Raw genomic sequence first — 21,869 nt, forward strand, 5'->3', positions numbered from 1 at the left:
ACCCGCCCAACACCCAGCAGCAGGTTGAAATTACAGTGAAGTCATGAATAACATTTTCCTGTGTTTGTCGTCCACATGAATATTCATCAGGATCAGCAATGACATACTGCGGACATGTTAATTCACTGTAAATGCAAATTCACTAAATAAAAGTCATTGCAAAAGTTAAATGTGCGCGGCAATTTAACAAAACTTGCATTCTTGTTACTTACATGATGCAGCTGTGTCAACTCAAATTTGGCAAAGTTGTAACAGTACGGGAACTCATCACAACAAATGCTCCTGCTAGTCGGCTTTTTTATTACACACACACACACACACACACACACACACACACACACACACACACACGCACACGCACATGCACACACATACATGCGCGCACACGTACACGTGCGCGCGCACACACACATGCGCGCACATGCACACACATACGCGCGCGCGCACACACGCACACACACACACACGCATACCAATATAAATTTCTTTCCCTTCGATTTGCAGGGGAGCAAGCACCCACCACCCCCCCCGCCCATTTAAATATACCAACTCCGAGATCGGACTACATTGAGGAACAGCGTAAACTACAATTACACTATAAATATTCATGATGTCACAGGCATTATTTGCATGCTACATCACAGCTGTTAGGCATGTCAGTCAGTCTGGCCGCGCCTATTCCTGTGCGAAACAGACGGTGGGTTAAAGGAACACTCCACCCTCATTTACATGAAAACTCAACCATGAGTTTTCTTTCATCCCTACGAATTCATTCCAGGCATGGACAGCTCGCTAATCCCACTAAATACTTTTTTAATTCTAAACTCTGACGCATCGGTAGCATAGAGCTGGGAAGCCCACCCCCCATCCACTGTATCTCATCATTTTTGGAGGAATTTGTCTCCTACTTCATTACGTACCTTCGATAGAGTCCAATGAGTAGTTCCACCTGCTTACACACTGCCAACAATGTAACGTAGGCTGTATACCCACTTGTGGAGGTAGCAGCTGCTCTAAAACTAATGCACACATTATTATGGAACTCAGATTCTTGCTGTGGAACTTTGCAGCCAGCAACAGTTCCATCAGGAGCCAAAACTGTTTTGGAGCCTTAGTTTTGTACTGAATCTGCGGCTGAAATATTTGGAAAACACCAATAACACAAAGTGTAGTGCGTAAATTTATTTTTTTCTTGATGCTACTACAAAAAGTGATTTTTTATTATAAAAAGCACTCATAATAAAAGTTTATTTTACTATTCATCTTATACTTGTATGTAACTGCAATACATTGAAACACAGGGGTAATCAGAAAAATAAAGAAATTCAAATTAATATTTTTTTCTTTTTTATAAACAATATATTCAAGAGAATGGCTGGATTTGGTCCTGATTCTGGAGGGAGAGTAAAGGTTACTAAGCACTTTTCTTTATGCTTTGTTTATTACGTGTATATGGCATGTTCTTACTTTGTGAAGTAAGCAGTTATTTGATGTATCAAGAGATATGCTAGATTGTGTTTTATGAATATTACAATAACTTTCAACCTCTGCCTTTACAAAATAGCCAGGATTGCAGATTGTAAGCAGAGGGTACAAACTTACTGTGCTTATGTTTCATTTATGCATAATCTCACCCTGTTAACACTGTTATCCAAGTTTCATGTAGTTTTGGGCTTTGTATTAGAAATGTACCTCACAAAATGCACAGTAGCAAGTCCCACCAAACCCTGCTCACCATCCAACAATTGGTGAAAATAACCTTTTTCCTCAAGGTAGTGCGATCTCAGAGTTGGTATATTTATTTGCAGAAGTTTTGTGTTTATATAAGTTAACATTGACAGCTGTGTTTGATTTTTTGCCCCCTTTATGTGAACAGCAGGTTTGGGTTTTACTGACTGGTGAAAAAAACATTACGGCACTGTGTACAATTCTGCCCTAGAGGTTGATACACTTCCAGAATAAGAACTGCATAGTGGTCCTTCTGTCCCCCAACTCATTCTGTACCAGCCATATGTAACATTGCACTACAATTTGAAACAGCTGTATTGTACTTTATTGACACAAAAGTGTAAATAAACATGTTGATTTTTTGCAGTAGTGTAATACTCATTTCCAACATCTTCACAAGCTTCTGTGCTGACACCTAAATACCAGTAGTCCTTTTCCTATTCCTGCTATAATTGCTTTCTCTTCTGACACTTCCTGACTTCCCCATCTGTGTGAATGTAGAAAAGGCTGTGTCTGCGTGTGTAGGAGAGAGCGTAACCGATCCATGAGAGAATGAGTGTGTGCAAGCAGAATCTCTACGTGTGTTTGTAAGTATGAGAGACGGGGAGATGGGTCATGCATCTGGCTATCTGCTTTGGGTGCCAGAAAAAGGAACATCCTAATTCTTCCTTTTACAGAAAGAGCAGGGGGATAGAGATCTAACTATAATAAGCCTATCCCTTAAAATGTATCGATCGGCTTATTACTGTTACATCCTTTTCTTTTTTTTTTTTTTTTTTTGTGATCCTGAGGGGGGATGGTGCTGCTTCTTAGCACTGGCCATAAATTTCAGCATTACTAATTTGACCCCGATGTGTTTAGAGTTCTGAATGAGAGACAGGGGTATGTGTCATGCATCTGGCCATCTGCTTAGGGTGCCAGAAAAAAGAACATCCATTTTTTTTTAATTATTTCTTCCTTTTACCGAAAGAGCAGGGGGATAGAGCTCTAACTGTAATCAGCTGTTCCCAATCATCTTATTACTGTGACGTCCTCTTTTTTTGTTTTTTTGTTGTTCTGAGGGGGTATGGTGCTGCTTCATAGTACTGGCCATAATTTTCAAACTTGCAGCTGTATGAATTTGACCCCAATTTGCCAGAAAACATTTTTTTTATAAGAAAATGAAACAAAAAATGAGACATAAATCTGGACGTTCCTGCAGAAATCTGTACAGTCGAGCGGTATGCCGGGGATGTTTTGGTGTGTATGTATATGTGTGAGTGTGTTTAGAGTTCTGAATGCATGTGGTTTGTGAATGAATGCATGAAAGCAGAATGTGTGCGTGTGAATGCAAAAGAGACTGTGTGTGTGTGTGTGTGTGTGTGTGTGTGTGTGTGTGTGTGTGTGTGTGTGTGTGTGTGTGTGTGTGTGCATGTGTGTGTCTGAGTGATGCATGAGAAAATGAACAGTGTGTGTGTGTGTGTGTGTGTGTGTGTGTGTGTGCGCGTGTGTGCATGTGTGCGTGTGTGTGTGTGTCTGAGTGATGCATGAGATAATAAACAGTGTGTGTGTGTGTGTGTTTGTGTGTGTGTCTGAGTGATGCATGAGATAATGAACAGTGTGTGTGTGCGTGTGTGTGTGTGTGTCTGAGTGATGCATGAGATAATGAACAGTGTGTGTGTGTGTGTGTGTGTGCGTGTGTGTGTCTGAGATAATGAACAGTGTGTGTGTGTGTGTCTGAGATAATGAACAGTGTGTGTGTGTGTGTGTGTGTGTGTGTGTGTGTGTGTGTGTGCGTGTGTGTGTGTGCATGTGTCTGAGATAATGAACAGTGTGTGTGTGAATGCAATTTAGCTGGAACTGTTTACATTGATACATGTAGCGTGGAATTCTCCAAGCAGGCTTTCATCCAGGATTTATGAACGTTAGGGCAATAAAATAAAAGTAAATTTCCAATGTCTTCTACAGATATTCTTTAGTTTGCTGCAATTCCCTCAAAACCGGTGGCATAGATATAGATTACAGGAACAGGGATTTTGGAGGAAGACAGGAGTAAAGTGGATTTGTTAGCTCCTCTCCTCAATGGAAGGATATGGGAGCATGTGCACAGGCTGTACATTTTTGTGACTGAACCCCCTGTGGAGACCAGTACTGCCCAGGAGTGATAGTTGGGAGGCAGTGCTATTTTGAAGGGTTACACCAACTACTGAGACAGGTGACACACACACACCCTTGCTGATGCCCAATGCATGCATAACCCTGAGTGTGCTACTGGGGATGTGCTGTGGGGTTAGGGTCACAGACAGCTATCAGGACTTGTTTGCTTTCTTTATAAGTAATGTCTCATGCTCTGATGTCTGGGGAACACATTTGTCATTTGACTGGGAAAGGGTCAAATGGTCAGCATTCACTGGGAATGAAAACACTCAAACAAGTTAACCGAATGTGTGGGTGGGCAATGTAAGTGAGAGGTTACATTTAAGGAGAACATGCAATAAATCATTTGCAATGAAAGAGATAGCTGCTATCAAAGAAGCTTTTGTTTCACACTTTTTAAAACTGTGTTCTATGTATTGTCTGGTTTCAGATGGCACATGATTTCATTTCGTTGGAGCCAATTTAGAGGAAGGTGTCTCTCACCAGTAGTGGTTTTGAATCTGGGTCTAACTAGGGATATAATGTTATCATCTTCATCTCTCAGAAGTACCTTTTGTTGTCTGATTTATAGTATGGACCTCACAGGTGATCAGAGTCCTTGATTAACAACTTTGAAAATTAGAGAGGAAAAGAAAGTTTCAATGACTGGCACCATTTACAGTGTTACGACGGGTGGCGTTGGTGGGTTCTTTTGTCAGTGAGGAGAATAACTGCACATTTTGTTCATTGCTGTTTGCAGCTTTGGAGTATGTGTACTAGAATGGATTATTATTAAAGGCAGTTCACATTCCAGCTTGGACATTAATACATTTTGGGCTAGGGATTTGTGGGGGGTTGGAGTTAGCAGGATGGAGATTTTATTGCAGAGTATGAGTTAGGCAAAGGGTTTGGCAATGGTGCTGTCTATGTGTTGATGGAGGAAAATGAAGTATGTGGGGTAAGTCTTAGATACTTTTGTTGTAAGACCAGCTGGAGAACATTGCCCTTTAGTTCAGCTATGCACAAACAGAGATTATTTTGGAAACTTGATGTTCCAAACATCAAATGGCTGGATGTTAGGTCAATAATGAGCAGCCTATTTTCATTGGTTCAGGTGCATTATTTTGTGAAAGTGGTTTGAGGTTTATGACAAGATTCTACTGTTAATGGGCCAGAGCCCTTTGATTTCAAATGAAAGCACTCAGTTAGAAGTCAGCATCTTCCGACTATTTAAATGCAGAGAAAAATGTTACGTTACATCCATTATTTATTTATTCATTTTTCCTTCCTTTTCCCCAAAGAGCTGGGGAATAGAGATCTAACTGTAATAAGCCGATTCCTTAGAATGTATTGATCAGCTTATTACTGTGAAGTCCTTTTTTTTGGTTCTTGCTGAGGGGGTATGTTGCTGCTTCATAGTACTGGCCATAATTTTCAAACTTGCAACTTCACTCATGTGACCCCAATTTGCCAGAAAATGACTTTTTATTTTTCCTAAAAAATGGAACAAAAAATGAGAAATAAATCAGGACGTTCCTGCGAAAATAATTTTCTATGCTGCTTTGTGGCTCATATTTCTACTGGTTTTCAGCCCCTTCATTACCATTACATTTGCATGATCCCCAGTGCAACACTCTTGCCGCATTATTATGCCTTTCAGTATACAGTCCTCCTTACAGTGATATGTCACAACCAGCAATGAGGTGTGCGACTCTTTCTGACTTTGTTTTATAAAACCTACATTTGTCTGTTTCTCCCACATGTTCAATGGGCATTGCAAACCAACATGTAAGTAGCCCACTATCCTGGGTCGGCAATATTAACCTTTCACCTCTTGGTTTGCATTCGTCTCACCATTCTTGTATTTGATCCTGATTAACATGATGTTCTTCCAGGCGTTTTCTATACTTGCAACTATATTTATGCATTTACCACATTTCTTGCCTTCTCATCTGTTCCTTCCTATATTATTTCTTTTGATTTTTTGGCACATTCAGTTGCTGTCTGATTTTTATCTACTTCTGGTTTGATTTCCACTCCTGCTGGACACCGATATACTTCTGCTAGACTAAGTAGATAAGTCGTCTTAGATTTATTCTCCTCATGTTTCAAAACTTTCTCGACATTTGGGTATTGTGAAGTGATCAGATATGTGTGCAGTGCCACAATTGCAGATCTATATATACATGTAATCAGTTTCAAGGAGACCCATACCTTCTTCAGAAAGGGGAATATGTAATCTTGGTAGGCAGTGATTTATATAAATCATATGATGAGCATGAAACATCCTTCTTGTTTTCCTGACTAAACTATCCAATAGGTTTTGGGGCCAGTCATTCACTCCAAAACTGTAAATTAGGACAGGAAGACCAAATTGTTTTATAGCTTGAATTTTGTTCCTAGATATCAACGCTGGTTTCAAGATTAATTATAAGTCTTGCAAAGTATTCCTTATTAAAGTTTATTCACATTTGTTCCTGTTTCACTGTTGAGCCTTTATCAATTCCCAATTATTTTTACACTCCCTCTTGCTGAAGTTCTTTTAGATCACATTACTGTTCCTGCTGCTTCTGTTGTTATGCTTTAATGGTCACTTTTGCACATGTAGCAAGACCAAATAACATTCTTACATGATCTGAAAACAGTTTTGCCTACTTGCAGCTGTGCTTTCAATTCCTCATCTGTTGAGCTATACTTTTTAAATCATTGAGAAAGTGAAGATGAGACGTCTTTACACTTTATTGTTTTCTAGGAGCCAAACTGCATACATGACCTAAGCTGTTAAGTAAACAGCTTAAGGGGTTAAGTGCAAGACAGAATATTAGCGGTGACAAGGGGTTACCCTGCAATATCCACCTTTGAATTTTTATCCCTTTTTAAATTTCTCCAAATCTTTTGTGTTTCTAATACCGTGACAGAAATAGCTCCCAATCCCAAGTCAAAGTATGATTAAAGTTCATGAAATCAGTATTGTTTCAATATTTGATGTTAGCCAAAACTGTTCGTTGCAGCACAGGCAATGTGCCCAGTAATGACTCCTGTAATTCCTATGAAGTTACATGTATTGGTAGCATATTTAAATAGGATTGTAGACCCATTTTTATAAGACCCATTGCTCCGACTACTATTGGAATATCTGGGTATCTTTCTTTCACATTGCTCTCATTTCGGCTTGCAAGTCCTGAAATTTTATGACTTGAGTCTCTCTGTACGCAGGACACTGCAGACACTGGGTGTGGTTATTTCAATGATCAAAGCTACTTTTGTCTTTTTTTCCTGAACCACTATAACTGGTTTTCTAGCATGTGATGGGTGCTCCCTTGTGATGTAGACAAATGAAAGGTTATATGTATTTGCACAACGTAAACAAATACAGTTACCTCTTATAAAACACAGAAACACAGCTTTCAGTAGTGTAGCTACTAGGAACATTGTGGTACTCCACAATACAGGTAAATTTGTCAATAGGATCATTTTTTATTGGAATATATTGACTAGTGTCATCCACTAATCCAGTCGAAACTGATTTCCAGTACAGACTATGACCCAAAGGAACAACAAAGATATGATTGCAGTACACTTTGCAAAAGCTGCAGTTATTCAGTTTAACATGGCTGACATTATAAGAAATTAAGATGGATGGCATTAGTTACATATCACACAAACATATATGAAGATACTTACCATTTTTAAACACTTCGGTGCACTCCAGTACCAGGTATAAGAAAGACAAGATTAATATCCAAACATGAACATTTCTGAGGTAGATATAAGGCCAGGAAGAGTAGAAAAAAAAATAGATCTGACTGGATAACAGACCCGTCAAGCAATGCTTTGATTTGTAAAGCAATGACAATTTGGGTGTTCCTTGAAGAAAGTTAGTAGCTGAGATGGACACAGGTGAAACTCCCCATGGTCAGTTTACTATTACCCATCCAATCATCTACATATTGTTTGAAGAGGGCCAAGGAGGTGTACTGTTTGACATGAGGTGGGAGTCCATTCCAAAGGTGTGGTAACCCCTGGGAGACAAATCTATCCCTCCATTGGGTTCTATTAATGTTACATACCAGGTTAAGGTCTTTAAAGCAAATAACCTGTGTACTGTTTCACTTGCACATATGCAAGATTTCCAATAAAGCAGGCTCAATGACTGCTTTCTATGCAAAGCATAGATCACCTCTGAGTTATCTGAATTAAACAGAATAAAATGACAGTGATCTCAGATGATCCACATAGGGCAGATGCTGAAAACCTGGCATTTTCCTTTTAAGTAAACTCTGTGGTCTCCTCAATTACTGCAGGAGAATATAACATTGGCAAAGGTACATACCTAAAGGGGCATTGTACTCAATTACTGAACTGATGAGGGAAGAGTACAGTGAGGATATAACTTAATTTTTTTCTGGATGCAATGCCCTTACTTATGGGATGAGCAATACAGAATGTCCTTCTCACCACTGTGAAGACAAGGTGATCAAAGGTAAGGCTGCTATCAACCTGTGTGCCCAGGCTTCTCAACATTGAGTACGTACTTAGGGTATTGTTATTGATGTGGTAGTTAGCACGAACATCACACATACAGAAAGGGATGATACATTTTTTTGCATCGAGTTTAAGGCCATGACTTTGGCACCAATCATTTTTTTGTGTAAGACCCTCTTGTACGACGTTGACATCATTTGGAAATTCTATGACTGCATACAGTTTGCAGTCATAAGGAAAGTTTGTCAGCCACAGACCTTTAGTTTTAGCATGTACTTTGGATAAATAGATTCCAAACAGTAGAGGTCTCAGGACTGATCCCTGTGGAACACCACTGGTTACAGGTCTGCTGTTGGAGGTGGATTCCCCAATTTTGACTATATGGGTGTTATCAGTGAGCCAGTCATTCATGTAATGATATAAGGGTTGACACCTACCTAAGTGAGTTTGTCAATGATGCCTGAGTCAGGGATAGTGTCTAAAGCCTTGGCTAGGTCTAGGTAGGCTATATACAGAGATTTCCCACCATCCAGGGCCTTGGATTAACTTGAATGTCCACAAGGTTTAAAAGGCAAGATCTCCCTTTGACAAATCCAATCCAAGTACAGTCAAGTGTGTGGAGATTACCTATATCCTTGGTGATAAGGTCCATGATGATTCTCTCCATTGCTCTGCAGATAAGGTTAGTCAGGCAGATAGCTATATAGTTCATGGGGCCAGTGGACGCACCAGCTTTGTGCAGGGGATTATGATGGCTGTTTTCCATTCAGTTGGTATGAAGCCAATGCTTTGACTATAATTCTTGTTTGAGTTCATGCAGGACGCAACCTGGGATGTTATCAGGTCCCACAGATGGTGTTTTTTTGCCCTAGAGAGGGTGTGTATGACCTACTCTTTAGAGATACAAGGTACAGGATAGTCGGTGGAGATGTCATGGGCTACTTGTGGTGAGGACAGGAGAGTGACGTTTTCACAACACCTTTTGGCTAATAGGTTCGCTATGTCCACAGGCTCAGTATATGTGGTATCATTAACTATCAGTTTGGCACAGATCTGTGCCTTTCATTTTAGGTTAGGGATGTAACTAAAGAATACCTTAGGGTTGTCCTTAAAAGCTAATTTGCACTCATATTTTGCTTTTGAGGACTTTGAAAGATGTCTCATTTGCTTGTGGCAGCTGAGGAGGGAGTGTTTTCAGTTTAGGGTTTGCTTTCTCTTACTGTAAAGCCTGTTAATGGCTGTTGTCCACCAGGCAGGTTTGCACTTCCATGAGGAATTTGTTTTGGTCCCATCAGGCACAGCCACTTCAATGCAGTTATACAGGTGTTTGTATGAATGTTTGATATAAAACTTGTCCTAGTTGCCGGTTCCATCTGAGGTGGGGGGTGCAGTAAAGCTCTTTTTCCCCCTCTTGTAAGAAGTTATAGTCTGTTGTGGAAAAGTTTTTAATTTAGTTTTTGCTGGGGGGTGATAGTTACTGTGAATGATACTGCTTTTTGGTCACATCTCACTAGGCAAGACCTCAGAGTGGGGGTGCTACAGTACTCCCCCATATTGATAAACACAAGAGTCAGGATGTTGCGAGGCCTTGTGGAGGTGTCAACCTGCTGGTCCAGGGCATAGCAGTTAACGAAGTTAAGGAATCTGTGGGCAAGTGAATTAAACCACAAGCAATTTACCCAGTCAATGAATAAGTAGCTAAAGTTGCCCAAAACCATGGGGTTTGTATGTATCTTGATAGACTCCAGAAGATCACAATAAACAGAGAGGGGGTGTACTGATTCATACAGGGTGTCCTGTAGTTTGCATTGACTTGAATAGGTGTCCTAATAACAGTTAATTGCACCTGAAGTATCTGCAGGGAATCCTAATGTTTAAACAATCTGGATGTGTATTTATCTGTAATGAGTATTGATACACTGCCTCCTTTAGTTTGCATGCCTTCAGTTTGTGGTCTGAGCATGTGGCAGGAGGTGTAGCCCGGTATGGCTGGTGCTCTCTCCACAACCTTGAACCAGGTCTCTGTGACTGCACAAATGTCCAGCGAGTGCAGTTTCATGTTCAGACTCCTAGCGTATAGCAGCATAACCTTGAGGTTGTTTTCAGATGGAGTTTTTACTTTAGGAATTATGTCCTTGAGACTCTGCCTAAAAAAGGCAGTATGGGGGTGGCAAGAGCCTTAGCTAGTAGAGGAAATTCTAGGGGTGACAGATGAAGACCATCAATGGCAAAGCATCAAGGTTGGTCAGTCATGTCATCCCACACTGACAGATACTGTATCCCCTTACAATGACACCAGAAACTACACCAAGTACTGAATGCACTCATTTTCTGTTTGTATTGAGGCATCATGCTAATTGAAAGTGAAATACTGATTACGACTAGAGACGTACCAGAGACATGTAGTCTGATACCTCAGTCATGTCTCTCATCATATAGTCCAGAGAGGTACATCTCAAGTCATTGACACTAATATAGACTATGACAGAGTCTTAACAGTACCTGCTTTTGAGAAACTGGAGTGCATGTGTGATATGGTGGATCATGGCACCTGAAGGAGACAGCTGACCGCGATCTTCTCCTTTCCTTATCCAGTACAAAAATGGCACTAAATAAATTAATTTCCCCGCCATTCTGTCAGCAGTCTGACCATTTTACATTAGCACCTTGCTGACACACAAATGAATCAATTCCCCAGCGACCCCTTCAGTTGTTTGACCATGTATGCACACGCACTATACTGATATAAATAAAACATTTTCCCTAGTGATAGAATCAGTAGTTTGACCATGGATGCACAAGCACTTCCATGACACCTACGTGAATGATTGTGTCCAACAATCCCTTTAGTAATTCGAACATGTATTCCTAAGCACTTAAATAGAATAATTTCTTAAAGTGAAGTCAATATTCTTACCTGCTATTAAAAAGTATAGTAGTAGATGTTCATTCTTTCCCCACTAGTCAGCTCATTAATTTGCAGACCAGTTGCCATACTCCACAAGTAAACTGATGCTTAGTGGTATATGTTTATGGTCCTTTATGTGTTTGGTATGCAGATGAGGTCTAGTTATGTTTATATCGCTATGAATGGTAGTACGCAGATGTGGAATACCCCTTAACCTCATAACCCTTCGCTCCATAATACTCATGCCTTAAACACATTATGCTTTTCCCTTGGGAATGCGTATTTACCAAAATGCTGCCATTTACACATAGACAGCCTGAATACTGTGATTGTAACCATCTTAGGGTGTGTTTTAACTCTTACGTTTGCTGGTAAGGCATTCCAGAGTTGTCATGCTGTGTAGGAGTATGGAGACTGTCCTTTTATTTATTTATTTTTTATTTGTTTTTGTTGGAGAAGGGTTACTATTTGCTTGGCTTGGGTTAGGAGGGTCCTGCTGGGTATGTAGATTTGGGGAACTTGGTTAAGTACTGGGTAGTTAACAGGTTGATATGCGATACCAAGTGGATAGGTGGCAGTAGGAATGTTTTGAAGTATATGTGGTGGGGAGCTGTCAGTGAACCATTCTGATATAAGGCTGTCCATTTACACTAGTTCAGCACATATGGTACCTGCCCCTACCGTGCCTTAGGCCTGTCTCTAGCTATGGATGCTAAGGTTGACTTGTTCGATTCAGATGACTATTGCTCCCCCTTGGAAGGGTGTGCTTCCAAATGTGGGTTTGTTCATTATTGCCCTTAGCACTTTAGTTCAGAGTAGATTTAAGTTGTTTATAGGTTCATAGGTAGGTACTAGGCTGTCGGCCCAAGGGCCTATGTAAGCCTATCCAGCAAAGTTCCATGGCTTACACCACCCAAGAAAGTTATTTTCCTGCGCCACTGTCGAGCAGAGACACAGAAGTAATCCCCGGGGGGTATTTCTTATTTCCCATCCACTCATCAAGATTTTTCTTAAAGAGTGCTAATGAAGAGCTTGTTCCAGAGTATAGGAAGTCTCTGGGACAGGAATCTATCCCTCCAACGTGTCCTGTTTATTGTGGTGACAAGGTTTAGGTCCCTAGAGCGTATAGCTCAGAGGAATTGGGATTTCTTTAGGTGCAGCATGTCCAACAGCTCTGGGTTTGACATAGCTTTATATGTTAGGCAGAGATCACCTCGGAGTAGGCGATATGTTACGGAGTAAAGCTGGAGTTTTTTGAGGTGGTCAGTGTAGGGCATTTATTTGAGGCCAGTAATCCTCTTTGTAAGGTACTTCTGTGGCCTTTCCAGCTGCTGCAGATGTCTTGTGAGGTACATTCCAAAAGGGGCGTTGTACTCTATAATGGGTCTAATGAGTGACGAGTATAGGGGAACAATTACCTCTTTTTTCCTGGATGAGAACCCTTTTATGATGAGGTGTGCCACGTAGAAGGACTTCCTGACTACTGTGGCGATGTGACTATCAAAGGAGAGACTACTGTCCACCTGGGTCCCAAGGTCTCTTATCACGCATTCGGTGTTAAGTAGATTGCTGCCTATGTTGTAGTTCATGGGTACAGAGTTTTTACCAAAGGAGAGGACACTACACTTTTTGACATTGAGCTTGAGGCCATGGCTCTGACACCAGGCATTTGTCACAATGAAGCCCTTCTGTAGGATGTCCACATCATTTGGGGACTTAACTATGGCTCCAAGTTTGCAGTCATCTGCGAACTTCGTTAGCCAGAGGCCTTCTGTGTTAGCCTGTACTTCAGAGAAGTAGATACCAAACAGGAGAGGTCCCAGGACGGAACCCTGTGGTACTCCACTTGTCACTGCTTTGAGGTCAGATTTAGAGTCTGCAACTTTTACAGTGTGGGTTCTGTCAGTGAGCCAGTTGGCAACCCATCTTGTGATGTAGGGATTTATACCTAGTTTAGTGAGTTTAGCTGCAATTCCAGAATGAGGGATGGTGTCGAAAACCTTGGCGAGGTCAAGATAGGCTGTGTGAACCACCTTACCCTCATCCATGGCTTTAGTGACTGCCTCAAAGAAGTTGATCAGGTTCAGGAGGCATGATCTGCCTTTCACAAACCCGAACTGGGTGGGATCCAGAATTTGGAGGTTACCAATGTCTTTGTTTATGCATTCCATGATGATACGTTCCATGGCCTTGCAGACCAGACTAGTCAGGCTAATAGGTCGATAGTTCCCAGAATCAGTGGTGGCTCCCCCTTTGTGGAGTGGGATAACTGTTGCTGTGCGCCATTCAGTGGGCATAAAGCCTAATGCGAGGCTATTATTGAACATGGTGCTTAAGTGGGTAGCCAGTTCATTCTGAAGTTCATGTAAAACGCAGCCTGGGATGTTGTCTGGTCCCATGGATGCTGTGTTTTTGGCTTTAGAGACTGCAGCTTTTACCTGCGTAGCTGTGATTACAGGGACTCTACATTCTTCCTGTATAGATATGGGCACTTTTAGGGGTGAGAGGGGGGTAAAGTTAGCACTGAACCGATCTGCCAGAATGTTGGCAATATCAGTTGGTTCTGTAATTTTCATGCCTTTGTGCAGTAACTCAGAGCAGATCTGGGGTTGCCATCTAGATTCTTGACATAGCTATAGAATGCTTTGTAGTTGTCCTTGGATTTAGTGGCGATTTTGTTTTCGTAGCTAGCTTTGGAGGATCTTATAAGGGATCTCAGCTTCTTATTGAGGCTGACCAGGGAGCTCCTCCACTCATGGGATTTTACTCTCTTTTGCAAGTTTCTTCCTTCTGTTGTACAGTTTGTTTATGGCAGAGGACCACCCACCAGATTGGCTTCTTTTTTTTTTTTTTTTTTTTTTTTTTTGAGAATAGCGTCTTGGTTCTGTTTGGGATAGCACGATCCATGCACTCATGTAAGTGCATATAGAGTGCATTTGTGTAGGATTCGGCAGTTGTAACTGTATTATCCATCTGCATGGGTGTCATGAAGCTGGCTTTGGAGAAATTTTTTATGGTTGATGTTCAACAATCATGCTTGTTTGATGTTTTCTTTTATTTTAACTGTCTTGATTTGGTCCCAACACTAATGTCCTAGTCAATACAGTTGTAGAGCTGTATATGCCAATGTAGATGTCCTTGGCATCACTGTGGCCAAGACCTAGGAAGCTACTACTTCCATTGTCTTTATAGTCTGTGCTTGGCTTAAGAGAAGTTGTGTTGCCAACTTTCTCATATGGTTGTGGTCTGGTGTTGTTAATCTGAAAGAAACTAATTTATGATCAGACTTCAACAGTGAGGACTGCAAAACAGTGGTGGTACAACGGCCTAGCATGCCGTTGACTACCCCTTCCAGAATGTTTGTGCCACTTGTGGAGGTGCCAATTAAGTAGTCCACGGCATAAACAATGTGTAAGAACGTATGTGTGATTGTGTTTATACAACATTTAGTGACACAATTTATGGACGTGTAGTTAGTAAACCATAACCAGGCATTTTGGGGTATGTTTGGCATTACTGTAGTATACGCGAGTAGGAAGTGTGGATATCATGGGTCTTGCAGGGGTAGCTGTAGCTTCGATAACTTTTAGATGGGTATTTCACATAGTTAACTGCACATGGAGCAACTCTTGGGACTCCTTCAGTTGAAGTAATCTAAAGGTGTTTATATCTCGGGGAAACAAAGGCAGTCCTCCATACTGCATTGTCAGATTTAGACTCCTTCCGCTGAGCAGCATAACCACAAATATTTTTGTGGAGGATATTTATCCATCGAGAATTTTCATTCTGGTGTCATACTTTTTCTGTCCATGGTAAGTAGTTTTCCTAGGTAATGGTAGGTACATACCCATGTAGTGGGACATATAAGTGGAGAAGGCAGTCATGTCTCTATTCCTGCATTCCACGATAGCAATGTCACACACCCCAGCCTGGAGTTGAATACAGTCGTAACAGTGCCTGTTGCTGAGACACGAGTACGTGTGATGTGGCAGATCCTGGCAGTGTGCAGATAGCTGACCGTTGCCTTTTTGTTCAACCTGGTGAGTGGGACAGCCATGTCTGTAAACATGCATTTACCTGTGACTACACGTTTGAGTTCACCTGGAGAACATAAATTTTCAGACCTTGCATCTATCCACATTTATCCAGTAATGACAAAATCTGAGGCTTCCTGATGTTCCATGATGATTTCTTTGTAATCCCTCCAGAGACACAGCAACACCAGCAATGGAATGACAGATGTATACAACTCTTAAATTGTTATTTCTTTTACTGGCATTTACCATTGATCATGCATATTATTATGTGAGGAATTTGAAAATGCATTTAGTCTGAAGCCTCAGAGCTGAATACATGGTGGGGCACATTCTGTTGACACAGACATCTTCTTGATTTATCAGTTTCCTGCTGTGAAATACTTTTTAAAGACTATTAATCAGCTTTCAAACCATTTACTAAACAGTAGCATTTTACCCTAAGCTGCATATGTAAAATTGTCATAAGGTGTTAGCTCTCCTTCAGCCCCTGACTGTGCTGAATGCTTTCCAGTGAAGAAAAGTAAAATGATCCTCATTAATTGTAAGCATTGGTAGGCTTTTCCTCAGACACTCATGTAGACTAAGGCATGTGCTTGTATGGTGGTCAGACGAGTGGGAGAGAATCTCACACTGTACCCCGCCCTCCCCGCAGGGTTGAGCATGTTTGAATCCACAGCACAAATGCATGTCCTACGCATAGTTATATATAATGTATATAAATAATACATTATAAATATAAAGACATACACACGGATCTACTTTACATTGTCAACATTTCAGAACGCCGAAGACCATATGGCCGAGACCATATGATCAACTTTTGAAATGTTGACTATGTAAAATAAAATAAAAAAAAAAAACACAAGAAGCACTAACCTAAACATTGCTAGCAGGGGGGAAAGCCCTGCTGCACCCCCACCCCAAAAACTTAAATATACCAACTCCAAGATCGCACTACAGTGCAGAAGATGGAAATCTTTCCATTCTGCACTGTACGGAGATGCCCATTCAGCATGGTCAACATTTCAAAAGTCGATCATATGGTTTTCGGAGTTCTGATTCAGGTTATGTACACAATCCACCTTCTCTGCAGACTAGGTATATAAAGCTTTCAATACCAGCTCATTGCAAGTCACCTGCTCTGCATATGTAGCATTCCGTATCGTACCTCCCTAGACCATATGAAGAGAGACATCACAGAGCACTCGGAATGTGCGTCTTAGGCTGGTATGAGCAGAGCATTAAGCAGCATTTTACCTTCTCCAAGGATATGCCACAACACGAACAAAAGATGATTGACTTTAATAATTGGCCTAGTTTCTGGTGTCATTCTAAGGGGGTGCAACATTTGCCAGCATGGAAGGAGATGGTCAACAGACCACATTGCTTTGCCAGAGATGGTCTGCACCTCTCCCCTCTAGGCTTTCGAATATTAGCTAAAACATGGTCTTCCCCCATAGTGCCTTTTTTAGGCAATGCCAAACTGAAAGTACCTTCGACATAGCAAATCAAAACCAAGAAAATCTAAAGGTATTACTGCTCAATGCTAGGAGCCTAAAAAAAAAAAAAACTCCATTCCCTGGAAGCTCTCTTTACCCTAGAGAATGCTGATGTCTGTGCAGTCTCTGAGATGTGATTTAAAGTTGTGGAGAGCACACCAACATTGCAGAGTTATAATGCATTCCACGTGTTTAGACCAGCTACTTCACAGGTAGGGACTAAAGGTGGAGGTGTCTATTTACATCAGAAATAAATATACATCAAGGCTGGTCAAACAAGACAATGCACTTGAGCTGCTCCATGCTCAAATCACCATAGGTAAAATCCAATACCACTTCCTTGCAAGCTATAGGTCCCTCTCTAGTAAAAAATGTGTGCATCTCACAACCATACAAAGTAGCTATTGTCACAACAAAAAACATAGTGAGCAGATCTAACAAGCAAGAACCATTTTCTGTGAAAAGACACTTTTTACACTACGTCTAAGAAACCATTATTAGCCATAAGCCTGAATATCAAGTGGCTGGTCACATTCCACAGGCATCAGACTATTCAAAATCCTGGCCCTCCTAACCGTTTATAGTCCAAGCCATTGTGTAGTGTGCTTCCTTTCACCTCTGCAAATGATGATGACTGGTACCCTTGACACATTTTAACTTGTCTGACCATGTAGTAATGTATGATGCACAGTGTGAGAAAGCATTACATTATGCAGCTCTCACAAAGTTAATGGCAAAGGGGTGCGTGTAATGCAATACATTTTTTGGTATCCAAAAATAATCCAAAAATAATGTGTATGGTCTACACACATTTGCACAAACAGCACAGTGCTATGAAGTACGCTTGTGGGTGCAGTATTCAGGACAACTTTGAGTAAGATGTGCAGTACTCCAAATGGCCACACAGCACGGCCTGGTACAGTGACTTGTACAAAGGTAGACAGGAAAATTATGAAGGAAAAATTGACATTCTGTACTCATGACACTGCAAATAGTTCAGTCCTGTGTGCTTACTGCCTGACATGACAAGTTCAGTTAGTACAACTGGAATGGGATGTTGCAATCCTCAATTTAGTGAAGGTTATAACCCGCCTAAGTGGTGTTTCCTGAAAACTGCACACTTTTTTTAACTTTTTGGAGAGACAGTAGCTAACAACTGAACAGATGAACAGTTTAACGTTATAATTGAAAATATGCAGAAAGACAGGAGTGGCTCTAATAAAAATTACTGATGCATGGCAAGGACTAGTGAATTGCTTCATAGTTTGCTTTTAAAGTTTGAGAACATCACAGTAAGTGCAAAAATGCATTACTTATAAAATGCAAGTGATAATTTCCTAAAATATTCAGTAAGCAACCACCCCCATGCCCAAAACAAAATGTTTCACTGCATGGACTGTAGAATAGAGCATGCTTTCAATACATTCTTTTACTGTCAAACAAACAGCAGAGAACCAAACCAGGAAGTAAATGCACACACAGCCAGGAAATGGAACAGCTTGTTGTAAGTTCACCAAGGCAGATTCAGTAAATCCAGGTAGGCACCAAACGAATTCAAATAATTCCTTTATTCAGAACCACAGAATAATAACACATAAGCGCTTTCGCTCAGAGGAATTCTGAGCTTTATCAAGTTACATTCTTTTACTGTGCTTGTGCCATGGAGTCAGGTATGCAAACGACTTTTGCTGTAATTCAAAAAATGTGCAGATGTAGAATGTCAGGAAATTACCAAAAAAGCATACCACAAGACAGCTGTTCCTCAGAAAAAATGGCTACACACAAATAAGTGAACATTATAATGTCTTGTAGACAAACAGGGTTACCTTAAAAGTCACCAGTAATAAAACACACAAACTCAATTTTCTGAAATTTGCTTCCAAAAATTAAATTGAAAGTGTTAACCTTTCTACTGCTGGCAAATTAAATAAGTAAATACTTACTGCAGGCAGAGGAAAATAAATTTAGATTGGAATTTCCCTTGCTTTCAATTCTGAGTTGTCAGTTGCAGTGACAGTTTTAGCACCATTGCAGTACTGGGGGGTTGTCAATTCATATTGGACTACAAAAGAAAAACTAAAACAAAGACCTCCAATTGTGCTGGTTGTCTGACTGCAGCTGGATAACTTCAAAGTACAGTGTAAAAGAAGCTCTAAGCAAAACGCAAATTAGGGTGATTAGCTACAGAAAAGAAACAGCCCTCTTACAGAAGGAATACAAAATGACAGTGAGTCACATTTCCCACTATATTTCTATGGCATGGGAATTCACAGTTATTTCCTTAAGTCTGGCATGAGTCACAAAAAGACTTGAAATACTATGGGGAAAGAGAAAGGCTTGAAGCAGAAGAAGTTCATGTTTATATATTAAGCCCCATTGGTAACCATGTTGTGGTAAACATGCTAAAATTACAAATAAAAAGTACTACCCTGTCTGAAAACAAAGAAACGGAAAGATCATATTTACTTATTTATTTAGTTATGGTGCTTTCCTTTGATACATGAAGCCAGCTACATACATACAGCATTTACAACGAGTTTTACATTTAAAAAAGCCATTTTGCGTTGGCTACAGATTTCAGTGTTTGGGCGAAATTTAGCAAAGTGTCCAGGAGGTGGCAGTAGCCACACACGAGAGTGTTCTCACTGTTAGTCTTGTCAGCAATTACTTTTCAAATAGTTGCAGCTTGTTACATTAATGCGCCAACTGCTTTAATTTATTGATGATTTTTTGGAGAAATATTATTTTGGTCATCCGGTACTTGTTTGTTGCTTTCACGCTATTAACTTCATTAAGACTGAGCTGTATTGATTTACCGGCGGACCGAGTACCCAGGCTTTGGGTTCGTGGTCCCGCATTCTGGGTCACACGCCCAAATCGGAACCGTTTCCAGCGTTGTGTTCTGTTGCTGTAAGTCCGTTTGAGTCGGGTTGAGAAGTTGAGGCCACGATGTAAGCTGTGTGCTGTCTGCAGGGTACCGATACAATTCCCCTTATCCAGCGGTGCTATATAATCATCATTTCTCTCGGTTATTACCCCCTTTTCTAGGGTTTCGCAGAGATCTAACGAAGGGATGGCACTGCAACTCTGTGTTTTCCTCAGAACTCTGGTACCGTTGCGAGGACTTCCTCCCACCGTTGTAGTAACGCGGATGTTTCCGGTCTGGTCTGATATATAAATGATAAGAGTCATACTCGCTGCTTTCCATAGGCGATTCCGGTCCGCAGCTGGCTTTACAGAGCCTCTGCCTGCTATTACCGGAGACATAACGACGTTGTGGTTGTAATTTCTTAGCACAAAGTCGGGTTTGAAGTTCCTGTCGCGGGCGTGTTGACAACTACAGCTGTCAGTCAAAACTGCCAATCATGACAGACACGCCCAAAGCTGCGCAGTACCGCCCGCGAGGTACTAATCTGTAAAATAACCCAAAATTGCACCGCTCCAATCCAGTGTTGACTGAGTTGTGCGGGTGTCGTCTGTAGTTTCTTAGTTTTTCACTCTGCGCGCGCCACTCTCCTAAGTCACGTGTACTAGTATTCCCCTGAAGCACACCATACCAGACAAGCTTTGATTTTTCACTAAGGCTGTTCAAAGCTTATCGGTAAGATACCCCAAAGTTACTTACAGACAGATCACGCTTCATACCTATCAACTGTCCAGATTTTCGCCTTATATTTTTGGTCTGATTGTCCAAAAAGTATCTGTTTTCTGGCAGGGCATTTCTAAATCATTGAGGACTGAAATCGAAACACAATGACAGAAATGTGAGTTTTAAATGTAATACGCTTTTTAAACTTAATGCTTTTGCAAAACGTGTTGGTCTATCATCTTTCTAGCTTTTAGGAGTAGTAGTTAAAAATGTCCCTATTTCTGAGTCTTTGTCCCCGCATTAGGGTTGCCACCTTTTCAAATGCCCAAAGTGGGACATTTTTGGTACAAACGTCAGATTTTGAAGGGGAAAACATATCCACAGCCAGTAAAAAGGACATAACTTCACTTTTTTGCCTACATAAAAGCTTATTCTTGTATCATTTTAGTTACTTATTCTGTTTCTTATAACATTTAGGTGTTACAGATACAGAATAACTGTTTTATGCAACTATTACATAAAATATAGGAAATAATTTTGTCCTAAAATCTCAGGACATTTGCCATTTTTACAATTTTTTGGCAGGACACAACTGCCCAAAGAGGGACTGTCCCTTGCAAAGTGGGACAGGTGGTAACCCTATTGGTTATGGGTTTGTCCAGATTTTTTTGCTCAAGAGCTTGAGAGGGTGTGTATTAGAACATTACCCAACCAGATGCGCAGTAGCAAGGACCGCCCACAGCTCGCCCACTGCTCCCTAATTGCTCAGAGAGGCAAGATTACATTGGTTTGGACATATGCTGAGGAGGGATGCTGAGTATATTGGGAAAAAGATGCTAAGGATGAAGTTACCAGGTAACAGGAAAAGAGGAAGGCCTAAGATAAGGTTTATGGATGTGGTGAGAGAGGACATGCAGGTGGTTGGTGTGACAGAGCAGGATGCAGAGGACAGGAAGAAATGGAAACAGATGCTCCGCTGTGGCAACCCCTAACAGGAACAGCCGAAAGAAGATGATGACTGTGAATAAACATGAGATACCCAACGTCACCAAATGCAATATGGAAAACAGTGCGCGCTATGTATGCTACAGCAGACACCTAAAGTATTTCTTGTCCTCTGCACGAGCGCACATGGCAGATCTCTTGCATTTGGTTTTAATTATTGCTGTTTCACATCCAGTATTTATTTGTGGTGCCACTCCCTATATGCCAAGGAATTTTACATGTCATTCTGTTTCTAAATAAGTCCTTACTGTTGAACACTGTTTGATGTATCTGTAGTTATGCCTTATTTCGATTAAGGTCATGCTTTCGCATGGTCTGCAGACATTTATTTTTCAAAATATGATTTCTTTTTATTTGTAATGTCTGCTTTTCAGGAAACAGTGAATTGCGGTAACTAAGCTAAGACAGGTACAAACCTAGAACCGTAACGTTTAACATACAATTGCAGTTGTTAACAATGACGCATACCTCTCAATGGGTTAATGCACAAAAGCTGAACAAAG

At 40.8% G+C, this 21,869-nt stretch overlaps 1 long non-coding RNA gene across 1 annotated transcript in view; it reads left to right on the forward strand.

The window, feature by feature from the left end:
* The first annotated feature begins 683 nt into the window (after positions 1-683).
* LOC122814055 overlaps positions 684-21,869 on the forward strand; it is a 326,478-nt gene continuing 305,292 nt past the window's right edge. Inside the window, exon 1 of the long non-coding RNA XR_006366771.1 lies at positions 684-1,175. This is a non-coding gene — a long non-coding RNA (uncharacterized LOC122814055). The remainder of the gene's footprint in view (positions 1,176-21,869) is intronic.

Source organism: Protopterus annectens, chromosome 10.part0 (genome assembly GCF_019279795.1).
Source record: "Protopterus annectens isolate FY-2018-M chromosome 10.part0, PAN1.0, whole genome shotgun sequence".
Lineage (NCBI taxonomy): Eukaryota > Metazoa > Chordata > Ceratodontiformes > Protopteridae > Protopterus > Protopterus annectens.